This window comes from Plectrocnemia conspersa, unplaced genomic scaffold, assembly GCF_051122295.1.
Source record: "Plectrocnemia conspersa isolate PC_06_02 unplaced genomic scaffold, ASM5112229v1 ptg000011l, whole genome shotgun sequence".
Lineage (NCBI taxonomy): Eukaryota > Metazoa > Arthropoda > Insecta > Trichoptera > Polycentropodidae > Plectrocnemia > Plectrocnemia conspersa.
The window spans coordinates 16,917,222-16,936,540 of record NW_028277175.1 but is presented as its reverse complement, the minus strand read 5'-3'; the positions used below and the strand labels follow the sequence as shown (position 1 = coordinate 16,936,540).

At 28.5% G+C, this 19,319-nt stretch overlaps 1 protein-coding gene across 2 annotated transcripts in view; it reads left to right on the top strand.

The window, feature by feature from the left end:
* The first annotated feature begins 6,511 nt into the window (after positions 1-6,511).
* Ptp36E (protein tyrosine phosphatase 36E) overlaps positions 6,512-19,319 on the top strand; it is a 218,468-nt gene continuing 205,660 nt past the window's right edge. For both annotated transcript variants that reach the window (XM_088198028.1, XM_088198027.1), the window contains exon 1: positions 6,512-6,752. The gene's annotated coding sequence lies outside the window, so the exon portion shown is untranslated. The remainder of the gene's footprint in view (positions 6,753-19,319) is intronic.

Here is a 19,319-nt window from a genome sequence, read left to right as displayed (position 1 = left end):
AACGTATTTTGATTATATATCTATTGCACTATCAAGTTGAGCTCTTAAATTAATCAAAGCAAGTTATGTACATTTAAAACTACATAGACGATGCTTTTTCTGTGCTAGCATATTAAAAACAACATCTATTCTATATTATTTATCAAATGTTACGATATAACTGGGAAAACAAAACCTGGTATAGTAAAATAATTTTTAGAAAGTTGCTTGATATATATTATTACTAATAATGTGGTGGCATTTATAGTATTTTGTATAAAAGCTGTTTAGCTGTTAAAAGATGTACATATCAAAATTAATGTTAAGTTGAATAAAAAAAAAAATAAAAGCATTATGTGTATGAATACACTTTCACAATCGAAACGCATTATCATGCATATATGTTTGTTTATTTTATATAAACATATATGCGCGGATAAAAGTATTATGTGTCAGGTTTTAGTACTGTTTTGTAATTCGATAGTCAAATAATCAAACAATCGGAACGTTCCGACGTCGAATTCGAAATTAACAAGCGTTCTAATGCGAGATAAATGCAAATCATAACTAGATTTATATGGAACGATCAGTACCAGTCGACCTTAACTGCCGCTTCTTTTGCTATAATGTAATATACCACGTGGTGACGACTATCGCGGTTATTACAACATATCGATCGTTAATTTCAATGTGGGACGATCGTGAATTTCACAAAAATTACCCATCCGAAACGCATTAAGTCGTATAACGTACGCGCGCTTTTGAATGAAAAAGCTGTGCGAAAACGCTATAAAAAATAAGCAGAGGAAGTTCTAAATTGATCCGAATAAAGAACGTGTCGAAAAAGACACTAAATTACAAGTATTATAGTTCTCGGTGTCGTTAGAAAATATTTTTTTAACAATAAAATTATTATGTGACCTTTTTATTATAGCTTTTATACAACCATTATTTTTGTTAATAAAGTTTTTCGTTGCCCATGAAAACAAATTTAAATCTGGCGTTCAAATGATTTTAAAAGCTATTAAAGTTAAAGGTAGCAACGGAACTACGTGGCGCAAGAGACCATAATGTCCATTTTAAACGTTTTTTTTATGATATGGCTAAATTACGTAAATTCTATGTAATTTAGCCAATCACAGCTTCTTTAATAGATAAAATCAAACCAAACCAAAATTAAACTATTTTATTGTTTATTGTTATTTTATCGAATTTCAATATTTAGATACATTGAAAACATTAACGAAAGTCACACTAAAAAATTTAAGAAATAGTAGATGTATTTAGAATTAAAAACAATATACTATATATATAATATTCTTATCAATTGACGGGTATCGATAAATTTATAAAGAAATTAGAATTATCTTGGTTGCTCAAAAAACAATTTTCTTTGAAGAAAATAACATACCAATTAGCCTTGACATTTTTTCTAATGGCAATAGTAGAAAAATATCCTTGAATTTTGCATTATGATAAATAAAACTATTCAGAAAATTAGTTTTAATTTTTTTCTGGGGGAAGGAATGAGAGAGGAATAATTTAAAATTCCGCCACTAGTTAAAAGGAATCAATAATAATTCGTTACATTTTCGAAAATGGAAAAAAATTATATGTGAATGTACATATGTATATTAGTAAAAATACTTTTATTAAAAAGTAAAAGATTTTTTTATCTATGCCTATATTTTATTATATGCTTAATATAATCAATACAAATTTTGCAGAACCAAGTTAGATACTAAAAACTAACATACTTTCTTTATACGTATGTACTACATCAATGTGTAAATTAGGTTTAATTTTGAAAATAATTATAATTTAATACTTTAATTCTTAGAAAACTTTGCTTTATAAAAAGTTGTCATTATACTATTTTATTATTACTTTTATATTTTTTTTTGTATTTATTAGTTGTAATATATCTATATTACGTATAATAATTATATAAAAAAGTATATATTTTTTAATATAATTTCTCTATATATCAATTCATTAAAATTATTTTCGATAGATGGCATATTAATAATATATAATTTTATTTTTCACCGATAGATGGCAAATTATATTACTCGCGTTTAATTTTGTGTTTATTTTTGACTGCATTCTTAGAACGCAAATCTCTTTACACAACATACTAATTATTTATAAAAGCATATCATCAAATTTACAGTCTAATATTTAGGTTACATTATCTTGAAACAAAAAACCCACCTCCATTAATATATCAAATATCATTCTTTATCCTATCTTTACTGTTTTTTGGCACGTTTATATGTTTGTGTGTTTATATTCTCTTATATGTATTCTTATAGATACTCGAACGGTTAAAGTTTTTTGTTTCAATTACTAATGTTTTATATATTTTTATTCACAAACTTTTATAATACCCCGACGATATCTTTAGACATATATAATATTATGAAAATTGGTATCAATACATGCACATAGTATATGTATTGTATAAATATAATATCACATAATTAATTATTAAATATAAAATATTTAGGTTAGCACAAAAAAAAAAAAAATTAAATTATAATAAAGCTTTTTGTGTAATTAACTATTATTTATATTTTATAAATATAGATTTTTATGTAATATATTTGTTTGTAATATTTATAAGAAAAAAATTAGTATTGCGAAAAATCTAATATTTATTTTATATATTATTACAACATGGCCATCATGACTTGACAGATTATTAAAAATATTATAAAAACAATAAAAAACAGTTATACACTTAACGTAGATGAGCACAATCCCCATACACATTTTCCTGCTCCTCATAGCTATCGCCGAAAACATCATTGTCTTTGGAAAGTTTGTTGCGAATCTAAATACTGAAAACCTAATAGTTAAATAGACAGTTAATAGACAGAGGCATCCTAAAATGCATTTAATTAAAAAAAGATTCAGTTTGAATGGATAAAAAATAGCATATTAGGTTTTGTAACGAATTCTCAATTACTCGTAGTTTTAAACCAATCGTATATTAAATAAAAAATGGATTAAATATTCATATAAAATATGTATTGATTTATTAAACAATTAGTCCAAAAGTAAAATAATTACCTGTAAAATATTATTTAATTAAAAAAAAAAATATTTTAATTAATCACTAATTACTTTCGTTATCGTTGAAGTTTTTAATTTTATAAAATATGCATAACACAATGCTGTGCGAATTACAGATCAGTGTGGGCGTCAAAAGAAAAATATTTGTGTTTTTTACTTTATTAAGACTATTACTCACATAAAGAAATATTATTATATATTAATGTTAAATTGAAATCTGCATGTAATATTATTTTCCCCTCAATTGCTGTATTCGCATCGAGATAATATTTCGCTTCATTTCTAAGAACCAATTAAATGTAAAATATTTTTTTTTTAAATATTCTTGAAAGAAATACGGAATGTACTCAATTTGTATTATAATAAAAAAAAGAACAAATAAAATGAGTATAATGTAAAAGTACATTGCAGTGTTTTTTTACAAAAGTTTCCTTCACATGTCGTCGGTTTTGCTTTTTGATTTTCTTAAATCACATTTTTATAATACCTATCCTTTAAAACAATTTATAATTAATTACATTTTTGTGATATACAAAAATATATATTTCACAATAAATTCATTTTTAAAATATCTACAAAAAACACTATTTAAATATTTTTGTCCTATGCACGTACAGATAAAACAGCATTTTAATGGCTTCCCCAAAAAAAGTTAAAGTATCAGAAAAAATAAGATGTATTGCAAACAACACAAATAAAGTAAGAAGTGTATGTGCTTTTAAATTGTAACGAGATTATACAAATATATAAACCATAAAAATGGCTAGAAACCGGTTTCATGATAGTAGACAGTAAAACTTTAAGTTCCATTGTTGTCGGTTTTATGCAACCCAAGCTAAATGCACATATTAAAAAGAGTAGAATAGTATAATAAGATAATTAAAAGATAAAAACAGAAATTGTAGTTGTTACCAAAATCATCCGATTCGTCCATGAGTCGGGAAGGATTATATATATCCTCCTCTTTTTCTGATCGTATCTAATCTGTAACGCTGTTATAAAAAATTCACTATGAACTCTTATCACGTTTATTCAGAGCATTTAGAAATCAGCTGGACGCGACAAACTCGCGTCCAGCTGAGCTTCAAAAAATTACCAAAAAACGACACCTTTGAAGTCTATATAAATCAGCCGCTTTCACTATGATTGTCAGATTTGATTCAGGAAATTAGTCACCTTGAGTTGATTTTTAAGATGATTTAAGGACTATAATGACGCGGCATTATAACAGAGAATGTATATATAAAATAATAACCATTTATTGCACGATTTGTAGGACCGTATGATGACTTAAAAATATTTATAAAACTTTGTAATTTGTACTGAAAATAAATACGTGCACTTAGAACAAAGTTACAAAGAAATTTCAGATTCCAGTATCTATACTCGAATCGCAGAGAAAATTGTTGATAACAGCTGTTGCTATTTTACATTTTTGTTACTTTGAACAAGATAAAGATAAAAAACTTCTTTGGATTATTGAAAAAACGATTAAGTTCGCCGGTAGGCAAATTTTATGGAGTAACTCTGTTGAAAGTTTTAATATATTTTTGCAATCTGCTGATTAATACGCAGAGCGGTTTCTTATTATCAGATTAATGTAGTTCAAAGATTACCAAAGCAAAGATAAGGCCAGTTAGAGTAGTAAATCATAAACAATTTTTTGTCATTCAAATTTTTAGGTTTGAGAACCCTTTAAAGTTGTGACTTCATAGAAAATAAAACGCTTGATTAAATCTAATTAGAGTTTCATTAGATTATATTACAATTGCGACAGACGATAAATGGCGAGATGTTTTCTCTGAGCGGTGGTGGAAAAGCTGGCGCAGGGATAATGTCCGTAGGTGGCGTGGCAGCGAGTGTATAGCAGAAGTTGATCCCTCTCTGGATGTGAGCGCACATGACAGTATGTTATCCGCGGGCGGCTGGCGTCTGATTGAGTCTTTGAGTGGCTGTTTGTGACTACCTTCTCATCATCGAAGTCAAGGCTTAAGTATACAGGGTTGCAAAGCTTGTTAACCAATACTAATCATAAAGCAATCATCCAGCCAATAGATGTACATACGTGTTTCTTAAAACAGCGAAATATGTATACGCCTTTAAAAAGTGACGTTTGCTTGATGGGCATTGTCCAAGGTCGTAAACTGCAACGGGAATCTTGTGGATCTGGTGATTTATTATATCCGTGATCGTTTTGTAACACAGAAATTTTCTTTCAATGTACCGGAGAATCTATTTTCATGATTTTTTCTGGTCGTAATGTGGGCTTGTGTGGTCCAAATCCTTTACGTTATTGTCTTGTTCCCTTGTTGATGGATGATTATTTTGGTCACAGTAAATTAACACGATTTTTGAGAATTAGACCATTTACAAATGTGGGCATCTGTGGCTTATTGTTTCCTGTGGTCGTTTCGCAACACAGAAATATTCTTTCAATGACGGAGAATATTTAAAGTAAGAACACTTGCGTGATATTTTTTCTGGTCGTAACGAGGGCTTGTGTGTGGTGCCACAAAATACTTTAGACCTTTATTAAAAGATTCCATAAAAGCAATCACATTTTCAAACATCTGGCACGGATCCGCCGTTTTATGCAGTGGTCGTAAAACATTCAAATTTATTTTTTACCAAAAAAAAGGCTCTATGAATATTCTTGAGAAATAATTTTCGAGAAGAAACACTTGTCATAATCAATTATTCGTTTGTTAACCTAAATATGTTTAAAAAAAATAGATTTAAGATACTATTTTAAAAAATAAGGTAAAGTGTAATATTTAGCATAAAATATTAAATCTCTTACAGTATTTTATTTATTATTTTAATCATATATACAATTCTGAATATTTTTTCTTTGTATTGCTTTTGACGGTCCATATCGGATGTTTTATTAATTTTAATTATTTTTAAATTGCAAATTTTCAGTTGTGTAGTCCTAAAACAAAATTCGATTTAAATTTTACCATTATCTTCTTATATGAGAGCCAATAAAAACGGTTTACGAGCACTGTTTGCTTACGCAACTCACTTCTTCAGACAAAAGACATTTTCACGACCGCCGAAGGTCTCGATCGTCATAATAAAAGCTCTACTACATAGCGTAACCGATTCGCTTCGCCGTTGAATTTATACTGTTATCTATTATGAACCTTATTAATTAATTATGATAATTTATAATAATACAACCAATAATATGTATATTTCATATGATTTACAAAGTTGCAATTTTAGTTTGATTTTCATTGAATAGGCATCGGTGCGCTTTCGAAAACCGGGATTTGACCGGTACACGCCCCCTCAGATCCGAATGCGAATGCGTTTCCGTCGAAGCTTAAGCCCTGAAATATAGCGCACGTTCTCTTTTCAGCGCTATAGAGCACTGCAGGTGCGAGTGAGATAGGTATCGTTGAAAGTTAGCGAAAGCTCCGCCGACCTCGGCCCAAAAGCTCATCTCGTCAGTGTGAAAAGCGGCGCCGAGCGGATATGTGCGTCGGCGTCGTCCGCTCAAAACATTAGTTAAATTTAATAATTAATCACACCAAACGGATAACTATAGAGCCGGATGTAAATTACTTAATTAACGTATATTATATACAAACACGACTTTGTAACTATATTAAATAAACCGTTCGGATTTCGATTCGGAAAAGCCGCGAAAAGTTAGGTGGGCGTTCGACTCTGCACTACAGTTGACGCATGTAATTATTATGCATTTTGTATTTTTTGTTGTAAAAATGTTTCTTTTTATGTTGTAAGTGTTGTATGCTTAAGACAAGGTTAAAAGAATGGCTGGGGTTTCATGTCTCGGCGCTCGCAAGATTAGGTTTAAAAATAGAGATGGAGTTGATGTGCTCTATACTAGAGTCGCTCCTCTACTATTGTTGATATGTATGAAGCGTGTTTTATAAAATAAGATATCAGCTTTAAAAAACACATTTTTATATAAATTTAACTCAATGTGTTATTATATTAATCTGCATCTTATTCTTCAATCGAATCAACATAACACCATTTAAATCTAAGTTTACTTATGCATAAATGGTAATTTAGATGTAAGCTAATTTAATCATACACGCTATCAACGCATTTCTCATTGTTTGATTTACAAAGCTAAATCATTAAAGTATCAAGTCAGTACTAAATTAGCTTAATACCACGTATGCAAAAGTAATACAATTCCACTATATGTAATATAACAATTTTATATAATATAATATATATATTTATATAAACCATTGATATATTTATTTTTTTATCCATTCTTGACTTTTTATATGTTCTCAACCCCACATTTTTACAAGCAGGAAATGGATTATTCTGTATCAATATAATTTTACATTGATGCGACTGTCAAAGTGTAGATAATATATCTATATAAATCAAATTTTGTTGAAAGCTTGTCAAGTTTTTACGATGATGCTTTTCTATGTTTTTTTTTTTAATTTGTGTCGCTTTGCGTAAAAACTACCAAACCGATTTTAATAAAACTGTAACTATTTTATAAAATGTAAAATATTGTCACTAGATAATAAAACTAGTATTAAATCCATTTTAAAAATCAACGGAAAGTACATAAACGTAGTATAAATTTTCCAAAGTTTTTTTTATTTATTGTACATGATTTTTTTATATACATATATTTGTTATAAATAAAATATAATTTAATTCTTAATATTCTGCTTAAACAGAAAGTATATAATTGTACAATAGATTTATTATCAATTTTAAATTTAATTATTTAATTATTCTTACACATTTATTCACAAAAAAAATATTTATTAAATAATTTTAATCCAATTTAAAAAATCATTATTTTAATTACGACTCTTAGATAACCGCTTTGGATATTTAGATGCAATTTTTTTTTTGTGAATCTTCCATTGTGACATGACATGCGTTAACCCAATGCGTTACAATGGGATAAACACAATTAAGAACAACTGTAATTAGAGACATTAAACTGAAATCAAAATCTGAAAATTATTTTTAGCCTAATATATAGATATCACTATGCACGATTTTATTTTAATTATTCATTACGATATATATCAGTGAAATTGAGAAAATTACGAATTACAATCATTCCGACAAGATATAAAACAAATAAAAAACACTATGATGCATTTGAAGTCTTTCAGATATCAGTTACCAGGTTATACCACTGGTTATTTACATAAATATATCTCGAATTACATTTATTTAAAAAAAAATAAAAAAATATATGCATTTAAATATATATTATAAACACAAAAAAAGGATTTAAATATCTCTGATTCATAACCCAAAATGTTTAGAGGCAAATAATTAACAAAATAAAATTTTAAATATATGGGTTTCAATAGTGATGAGCTTAAAATAATTTTTAATATTAATTGTTTGATATTATTTGGAAACCAAGAGTTAATAAGTTGCCAAGAGGCTACGATTAATAAAGATAATTAATATATAGCATTGCTGAATTGTTTATTGCGTCTTCTGAAAAAAGCGTTTTATATTAATGTAATTAATTGAACGGACTACTATACTATGTAGCCGCTGTAACAATTTCTGCGCCGTTATAATATATTTAGACAATGTTATTTTTATGGTTTCATATTGATTAAACGTTATCGGAATATTATATAGCGCTATCGCATTTTTTGTTGTCTGCGCAACTTGAACACGATGATAAAACTATTAATATATTTATGTTATTATATTTTCTATTTTAATTATTTCGATCCATCACTATCTCCCATCGCATAGTTTGAATACGTTTTATCATAATTGATTAACATTGTATTAAAACGCCTTTGAAACACACGCAACAACGTTTCGTCATGCCGTTTAGTTAACTAACATACTACGAAGATGACAAATTAACACGTTGAGTTAGCATATCAATTTCGGAAATAGGGTGTGGTGGTTAATTTCTGATTACTATATATGTATGTGTATTTTGTTGATGAAACCACTATGTGTATGTATAGTATACTTATTAAAAATATGATTTTTAAAAACATGTTATTTTAAATACTATTATATGTGTATGATGTTATATTATACACATGAGCTTCGACCAAAGACGTTGGTATAAAGCATATGGTAATATACATATATATTAAGACAGGTAATGCCGGTAAGTTGGCGATTTTGGAATTTTCCTGAAAACTATTTCCCTTGTCTAGTATATAGCACCTAGTTACATGGGTTGTGTGTGCGTGTAATTACACTACGAAAGTCATTTTCATTAATGAAGGCCTTGTTATAAGCCGACGTGATGGATTATAACGAGATACAGTTAAAATTTAATCAACCATCTATTTCCTATGTGGCTTCGTCGCGAATCGAAACGATTTAAATACATAATGGACGCGTAACAAATAGGATAGTAATATGTTTGGTTTTAAAACTATGCAGTTTAAATTTAACTAGTAGTAAAGAGTAAAGGGAAAACTAGTAAATATAGTTTTTAATTAGTATCATTTTTTTTATTAAGAAGTAGTAAAGCGCTTGTTTCCCATTTTTCGCGAAATAAAAAATTGATATATTTTCTAGAAAAAATAATATTAAAAAAAAGATATGTAATATATAATTTATATTTATATTACAATAATGTCTTTTCACTGATTTTAATAACAACTAAATATTTATACATGTAAATTATTTTATAGTTATTAATTATAATATAAGCAAACGCGAAGATTAGTGAATCATTTATTAAAAAACATGAGTATAAAATTAATATATTATTAATTTATTTCAATTTCCTATATGATTATAATCCTTACTAAAATATTTAATGCATGTTTAATTACCACCCACTTTCCATCTCCATATTTTCTTATCGTATGATTTATATAGTATTTACATGAAAACATTGATTCATGTTTCATTTAGCCGGCAAACGAGCTCTTGCCAAAGATTTATTATTGTAATCATTCTTAAGTCATTGATCCTTTTTTTATTTTTTTTCTAATTTTGATTAAGATTGAGATTATTAATTTTAGTTAAGATTGTTAATCGGAAATATGTCCCTTTTTTATTACATATTCCAAATGCAGCTGTGAATTCAGCAGATCAAAACAATTATTTGTGTTAAATTTGCAGCGTTTGAAAACCAATAAAAAATATTCGTCTAAAAATAATTTTTAGCAAAAAAACATTTTTCAAAAAACTTTCAAATTTTTCGAGAAATAAGAAATTATTATTTTATGCTGAAGAAATTTTATCTAAAGAACAGATCGGAAAACCAGATTAAATCACCTTAAATAATATAAAAATAATGACTCGTGAGTAATGATGGCTCATGCAAATAAAATTACACGGTTTTTTTGAGTTATATTATTTAATCGGTGAATACATATCAAACATTAATCCTGTATTTTGGATTGCTATCATTAGATTTACGGCACCCGTCAAATTGACGGGTTTCTGATTTGTATCAGACAGCTTTTTTTCACGACTTTTTATTTTTGGACAATAAAAACATACTAACACTATTTTTATTTTCGGAAACTTCCTATTTTTTAAAATCTAGTCACTATATAGGCACCTATTTTTAATGACACCTGTCAAATTGACGGGTTTGTGCCCGTAAATTTAGTGTCTTTAAGCACTTTTAAAAAGAACGCATTTAATTAAAAAATGGCAATCACTGATCCGTTGAGTATTTTGCTTATTATGGAGTACCACAAGGATCCAATCTGGGTTTTTGCTTCAATATCACAAAAGCTTAATTTTAATATTGTTGCAATAATAAAAAGGAAACAACAAATTTTCCTCAGAACCAGGAATAAAAATGTTTTCAATAAAATGTATTAGTTCTTTAATGAGATGTTTAATTGTTATTAATTTTTATTATGTAATTTATTGTATGTTTCATTTTTCAAGTCAATATTGAACCTAAAAATTGTATTTAATAAAATGGCAATTAAGGTTTAATTTATCATAAAAGAACATTTTATTGAATTTGCGTTGGAGCAGTTAATTAGCAAAATTTAATTATTTTTTGTGCTTCCTTATCATTAAGTTATCAACTTTTTCTTTCAGAGAAATATCAGTTTATGGATAAAAGATATTATATTTTCACACTCCTTCAGTAATTATCACATACATCGATATTCATGGTTAAGAATGGCCGTATAATGTAAATTAACTAAAATTTATGCAATGCAAAAATCTATCGTATTTTTAATTTTTATTACATAGAGTCATTGATTTCTAAGTATATAAAATATATTTTACTAAAAAATAGCTAGCTAAAGTAATAATAATATATGTATACGCTGTCTTTCATACAATATATATTTAGTTAATATATTTCTTGATATAATATAATTTTTTATGGGTCGAAGAATTTTCCAAGGTAAATTTATATTTTTATACAAAACATATAATTTTGATATATTTATATTTATAGTACCAATTATGGCAAAAATATTAGGAAAAGTATTACTTAAAATAATATAATATCTTACCAAACCATTAATTTGGTTTTAGAAATCATCATTATATATCAGAGCAAGTTTGGCAAAATATATAAATGAAAATTTCCAAGGCAAAAAATACTTTTTGACAGTATTCTTAGAAAAAACTCAGAGCTCTAATAAAGTGATGTATTTTGGGTTAATTTAAAAAATAAGGATACTTCAATAAAACAATATTTTTATAGCTTAACCGAACTTGAAAAATAGACACCTTTAAATTGTACGAAATATTATTAGGCGTACCTCAAACTAGCGTTATTATAGCAATATAGTATTTACTATACAATTTCTCTGATAAAATCAACGAGAATTTGTACATTAGCAAATGACACTATAATAATGGCATCTGACATTGGCTAATAGACCAAATCTATCCATGATTTGTATTGAATAAAGATACTCGTCTTCCGGTATCTCTTAATGTGTAATGGATTAAGGAAATTCCGTCAAATATTTGGGATTCCATATCAATAGAATAATCCATATTCGGAACAAAAAGTAGGACTTCACCATTGAAAATCATATAATTGAGTTCAGATTTATGATACGACCTCCATATCTCACATAAATATTTTTGAGACATTGCAGTATAAGTTCCTCAGGTTAATGATCGATGCTCCTTAGTATGTACCTAACAATTATATATCAAGTAACAATAACCGTGTCAGTGTAAAAGAAACAATTAAAAAACAAATGAATAATATTTTATCAGATTAAAAACATCTGAAATTAAACTTGAATATGTTAAAACTAATGAATAGATTTAAGCAATGTCTTTGCCTACTTATTGTATTTACTAGCAAGTTTTGCATATGAAAAATCTATAATATTGAGAAAATACATACTGATTTTATAAAAAAAAATTTTTTTGTAATCCATCAAAAATGAATAATGCAAAAAATAATTTCAATAAAATTTCCCGGCAATTAAACCCAAGACCTGAATTGCTCAAATTAGCCATTGACAAATGATAAAGCATTCAATCGGTCTCCCAGTTTCACCTCAACAATCGAAACCGCAAATCTATTCACCGGCCGGTCGTTAGCAGTTAATTCAAATCTACTTAATTACAAAAAAATATTTATCACGCCGAAAGCAACCCTCAAAGCTCCCTTAACGAAGAATTATAACATTATTAACGCAATACAACGATACATATACATATACACATCGTCTTTATTATACAAAATTAAACCTTTCTGCGAAGGTTTATACACTATATTTCGCCCAAACCTAAAGCGTTTGCGTACAATTCGGCATGAAAGTCTCGTTGTTAATGTGATGGGATTGAAAACGAGATTTGGTTATGTAATTACTCGTTTACACGAACAAAAGAGGATTCCTACGTCTTACGCATTTACCCAGCCATCCGTGTGATTCAATAATAATAATCTTTTTGTGGCAAATCGTGTCATGTACTGGGTATATTAAATAAACGACTAAACCAGAGAGACAAACGTGCGTGAATCAAAAGGAGACAAAATTAATTACGTCACAGGGGTAATAAATTTCTGGGCCGAACGGCAGGCACTGTGCGACGAAGCGTCCAATAAAAACGTCAAAAAGTGTTTCGAGTCACGTAGACGTGACGTTTGTTATTGGATGAATTCGTATCGGACGATAGTAGGTGTCGGATAATTGTCGGATAGGAGTATTTTATTATGGTGCTTTGTCGAGTCCGAGTTTTAGTGCTTCTGGAACTATTTATGTATTCGCATAAGTAATCACGTATCACCCCTTTCTCATTATACGGGGTCAGCGGCAATCAAGAGTTTCCAAGCTTTTCTACTCTGACACACATTTGTAGCTTCTTATGGATTCAATGATGTAAATATATGCTCTCTAGGGTCGTATTAAGGTAATAATTATTTATTTTATAAATTCCGTTTAATAGATTATGAGATATATATTTAAAATATATATTTTTCATTTTCCACTTTTTAGGATAACAATAAAAAATATTAAAGGATTTGAGATTTATTTAGCTAATATATAACTGCAGCAAAATATTGAGTTATTAGACTACAATTAAAATAAATTATATTTATTAAGTTGATAGATTGTTGATGTATAAATCAATACATAACAATAAATAATTTATTGAGTAGGTTGGTTTTTGGATGTTGATGTTTATAAAATTCTATTTATTTAAATAAGATTTTTTATTGAGCGAATAACTGTTTGTTGAAATGTCCGACCAAAATATTTATAAAAGCATAACTTCTAACACGTGGCAATGAAAGTATGTATCTAATAATGTATCATACAAATACATATTTTATATCAGAAATATTTACTATATTATTATAGGCATTAGGGTACTTTATTATAGATATGTCGTTTTGTCTTACCCTTTTTCAATCTCGAAGCAATCGGATATAGTATTTTCAATTTAATTTCCTCAAGGCTCTTTGCTTAGAAGAGCGCAATAAATTTAATGATATTGCTTCTTAATTCCGTAATATATGTATATAGTGGTAAATAACTCGGATTAAACATAAAACGTAAAACCTACGATAATTACTTACATATGATATTTTTAATATTCCAAGTAAATTGTATGTCCTTAGCTTATCGGTTTATCCTAGCGATTTATTTATTGTCAAGGAATTGAAGTAAAAATGTAAATTGTTATGAAGTAATGCAGATAGGAATGTGCACTACTTGTTCCATTGCGAAAACAACTGCCGTTACCGGTACTAGGACCCTACGAGTCCAACCCTTATGGGCGGGCACCCATCACGTGACGGCCGGATGAGTGGGACTCACCCCCCGTAGTACTAAATATTTATCATAGTTTCAATAGTATTTAATGCGAATATAATGATATTAATATATATTTCAATTAATGAAAATATAATTCACTTAATAGGCACTAGTCAAATTTTATGCTGCTTTAAAGTGTCGCTGAAACTAAATTTGAAAACCTAACAGAAACGAATTATAGAAACCCAACTTGACTCAAAAAAAGTTCTAAAACTAACCGTAGTTTTAGAACTTTCATCAGGTTTAATCGTTTAGGTTTAATATACTTTAAATATTGTATTATAGTATTTTGTTAAAAATATGAATCTCTGAGCATTTGTAAATACGCGTACTAGATCATCCATTAATAAAAAATACAGTTTTACTGATACTGAGTGGTGAAATTATATTTATACTAGTAGCAGATACAAATTATTATTCAAACTATCATTATTTTTTGGATTGATTGGCAAATTTTTTGCTTATTATTGAAGCTAAATTAAGTTAAAAAAAATATTTTAATAAAATTAGTAAAAAAAATTAAATTAATAAAAAGTCAAAATAATGCAAACTATTTGTTTTTGGAAAGCTCGTGATATATTATTGATATTAAATAATTATCTTACATTACTGACATAATATTATTTTGACTCAGAAACTTGCAGCAACTTCATGTAAACATTTAACATCAGAGTACCATCCGTATTTACTAAGACCGAAGGATGAGCTATGATAATTATAGTATAACGTATATTTTGTATCAACATTTTTTGGGATTTGATTTTTTATTGGAGCTTATTAAACCGGATATTTACGGTTAAACCACATTGCCTGGATCTGATTCGCGATAGATTAAATTTATATTTGTAAGCAAACTTATATACACAGACGTTTCGATCCAAAATATCCGGTGTGGTTGGAAAATCGATTTCCGTATCTTTAAAATGCCTTTCTGCGCCTTTTGATGTGGTAGGTGTATATTGTGTAAGTAATTTGCAATCCCGAAATTGCAGTGCACTGATGTGAAAATGGCACTTTTTTCTAATATCCGAAACGGCTTTTCAGCGTGCCGCGCGAAATGGCGTTTCCCTCGTTACAAACCGAGTGCCAAGTTTTGTTGTGGCAGCGCGCCGAATTTTTTGAAATGACGCCAAGTGTATTTTGAATGTGACACACTCCGCAATTGTTCCGAAAACCAGTGTCGTCATTAAGGCCCGTTAACATAGGCGACAATTTAGTCATTTTGTGAGAAACAAGGTGAGAAACGGACCTTAAAAGCCGAAAATTCTGAATAGCAGCTGTATTAAATTTTATTATTATTTATTGTTTATTATCTGTGCTGAAACATAACAGACGTTTACAGCGCACATTACAATACACGAACATGAAAATAACGCTTGGCAATTTAAAAAGAAATTGACTAATTAAAAACAAGGAATACCTTTTTTCTGATATGGACTTGATTATTGCAATAGAATTTTGCGCAGCATAAACTTAACTTGGTATATGTAGATAAAAAAATATGACTTAAGGAAGAAGTTTTTGTTTAATTTGTACAGCAACAATATCCAAAAATTAAAAATACACTGACGATACAGATATTTTAATGAGTGTTTATGTACAAAGTTACATAAATTTATATTGAGTCAATTATATTTACAAAACTTAGACTAACTTTGCCACTGCCTCTCAAAAGTGAACAGGGAGGTAACTAGGGATTGCAATAATACCAGAATTTTCAATACCGATATTATCGGTAATGATATATTAATTAATAGACCGAAAACCACTCGCAAGATTCACCATGTTTATTAATTAGCAAAATCCTAGCAACTATTGTTTCGGTATATGATTTTTTTAATTAAAACACTTTCATTAATTATAAAAAAAATTTGGGAAATACTGTCGCGAAATCTCTCTTTTTTTAACAATAAATCTAGGACAATTTTGTCATTGACAATATATCGTCTTTAAGCAACAATTTTTATGCCATGTGCCAAAGCAACAATCGCCAATTTATTCCAATAAAATATAATACTCATTAATTTTTGTCAGTTACGATTATTAGAAAGAACATTTAAAAAAGGAGTGCGTAAAAATTGCAAATCTGTTTGTTAAAAATGCGATATTTTTTTATAAAAAACAGATTTATATGATTATGATGTGATTTATTAGTATTATTTTATTATAATTATTGCACATATCGCAATAATATTTATTTTCGAAAGATTTCTCTCATATATTTTTTTATTTGTACTCATTTTAAAAATAGCATTAATTAAATTTAAGGTATAAATGTTTATATATTTTAGAAAAAAAATATGTAAATACTGCATAATCCTTTTAGTCCCAGACAATTTTGCCTAACATAAAAATTTTTTTTTGAAAAATTTATTGGTTGGAATTTTATAATAAATTATGTGTTAAATTGTAATATATATGTTAATGCATAAAACATATCTTTAATTATATTTTTAGACATATGATGAGTTCAGTTGTAAAATCTTTTAATTCTTAAAACAAAAATTAGATGAAATAGTAAAATTATATACAGCCAATATGATAATAGTATAAAGACATTTCAATAAGTACTAAAATTAGCTCCAATTATGTAGTTTAAATATTTATTTATTATTTTAGCTAGTAAGAGTTTAACTATGTTTTCCCATCGAAGTTTTTCTAAGAAAGAGTTTCTTTTTTGTTAAAACAAAGTGATCCGAATAAGTACAAATACTCAATAATGGCAAATTGTATCTTGCATTCCTTCATGGAAATTGCATGCAAACAAATACACAGAAGTATAATTTTTTTCGTAGTTAATTTACCATTTATTATGCTTAAAAAAATTTTTTTTTATAATACTTAGATGTATATAATGTTTTGAGCACAAAATAATTTATTTTTTTGAAAAATAATTCGTAACGATACTCAAAAACTTTTAATTTTTATTTCTGTTTTTTTGATTAATGTTCCGCGGACCAGAAACGAATGTACTGGTCCGCGGAACACTTGCGGCCAGGACGTCAGCGCTTAAGAACACTTTATGAAGTTACTAAATTATGACGCAATATGTTGTCAGCTCCTGCTAAATTATTTGAAATAATTATTCATAAATATCTCTACAATCACTTTCAGCAAGTTTTATTAGACCAACAGCACGGGTTTCGTCCTGCCCGTTCCACTGTTACTAATCTTCTGTCGTTCACCAAAACGGTGACAACTTCTCTCGATGCCGGAATTCAAGTAGACGTCGTGTATACAGATTTTGAGAAAGCCTTTGACAAAGTTTGTCATACGTTATTATTAAAAAAATTGTCGAACCTCGGTTGCTCAGATAATTTAACTCGGTTATTTTCGAGTTATTTAAGCAATCGTAGACAGTTTGTAACCTATGGTGGCCGATTGTCAAAGGAATATTTTACCCCTTCGGGGGTTCCTCAAGGATCCAATCTGGGACCTCTGCTTTTTGTGTTATTTATTAATGACATAAATACAGCAATTAAAAAGTTTTCTTCTGTACGCAGATGATTTAAAATTATATAAATGCATTCGATCTGTTGCGGACTCCTTCTCTCTACAAAGTGATTTAGACTCTCTGTGGAGATGGGCTTCCGTTAACCGTCTGCCCTTTAGTGTCGGAAAGTGCCATACTGTGTCATTTTCTCGATCCCGTTCGCCATCAGCTTATTTCTACCATCTCGGTGGTAACATTTTGACTAGAGAAACTTCCATTAAAGATCTCGGAATCACTTTCGAGAGCAAATGGAGGTTCTCTCTACACATACACGACGTCTGTGATAAATCTTCCAAGATGCTCGGCTTTGTTATGAGGAATGCCTTTCACTTTGACGATCCGTCAGTTATTCGCATCCTCTATGACCCCTTAGTTCGTAGCATTCTTGAATCGGGATCTATAATTTGGAATCCCCGAATCGCCAAATATTCCCTTTTAGTAGAAAAAATTCAAAAAAGGTATTTAAGATACCTTTACAAAAGGACATTTGGTTATTATCCGTTCTTATATCCCAGCGCCTTTCTTTTAGGAGCGTTGGGATATGATTCGCTGAATTCTCGCAGAAAGCTGTATGTCGCTAAGCATTTTTTCAAACTACTAAAAGGTGCTGTCGACAATCCAGCTATTCTCGAGGAATTCCAGTTTTGGGTTCCGGAACATTTTCGAGAATCACGATCGAGACCTCTTTTGATGGCAGTTAGGGCTAGGACATCCGCACTTGCCGACTCGCCTATAGCTGTGGCCATACGGCTCCTTAATACGCTGGCATTGAAAATTGATTTATTTAATGTTAGCTACGAGGATCTGATCCGGTTTATATCTTTTAATTTTAATATTTTATAATTTTTTTTGTTATGTTTAAGTATTGTTATATTTATTTATATATATACGTTTTTTTATGTTTTATAAATTTATAATTTGCTTTCGACCATCGTGGCGCATTGGGGTAACCTGTTAGGCTACGATGGTCTTAATTTAATCGAAAAAATAAAATAAAATAAAATAAACCAAAACAACTTTTAAAAGTTCTACAAATATTATAAGTTTTAAGGAATGAGCCAAAATAATAGCATAAAACACCCAATATGTGTTAATATAATATGATACTAAAAAATAATAAAAAGCAATTGATGACGTATTTATCATCGAAGCATATTTGTAAGCCCGAGATAATGGCTAATATAAGTTTCAAAGACCGTGCCAAAATAATTACTTAAAAAAACATGTGTTAATGTTTTATTATAAAAATAAAAACCCGTGACACAATTAAATAAATATGATTTCGAAGGAAATTACCTATATAGCGCTGCAGATATTGTCCTTTAAAAAACGATGTTTTTATGCTGTTATCTTATAAAACAAGGACATTTATATTTTGTCCTAAAACTCATTACACACAATAAAAATTTATAGATAAAGCACATTCATACAGGATTCAATATTCAGTGCACCCTGGCCACCTGAGACAACCAATACATTGCCGTCTCTGTAAGAGCACAGTACGTCACACACAAACGACGACGTTCTACGTGGCCCTG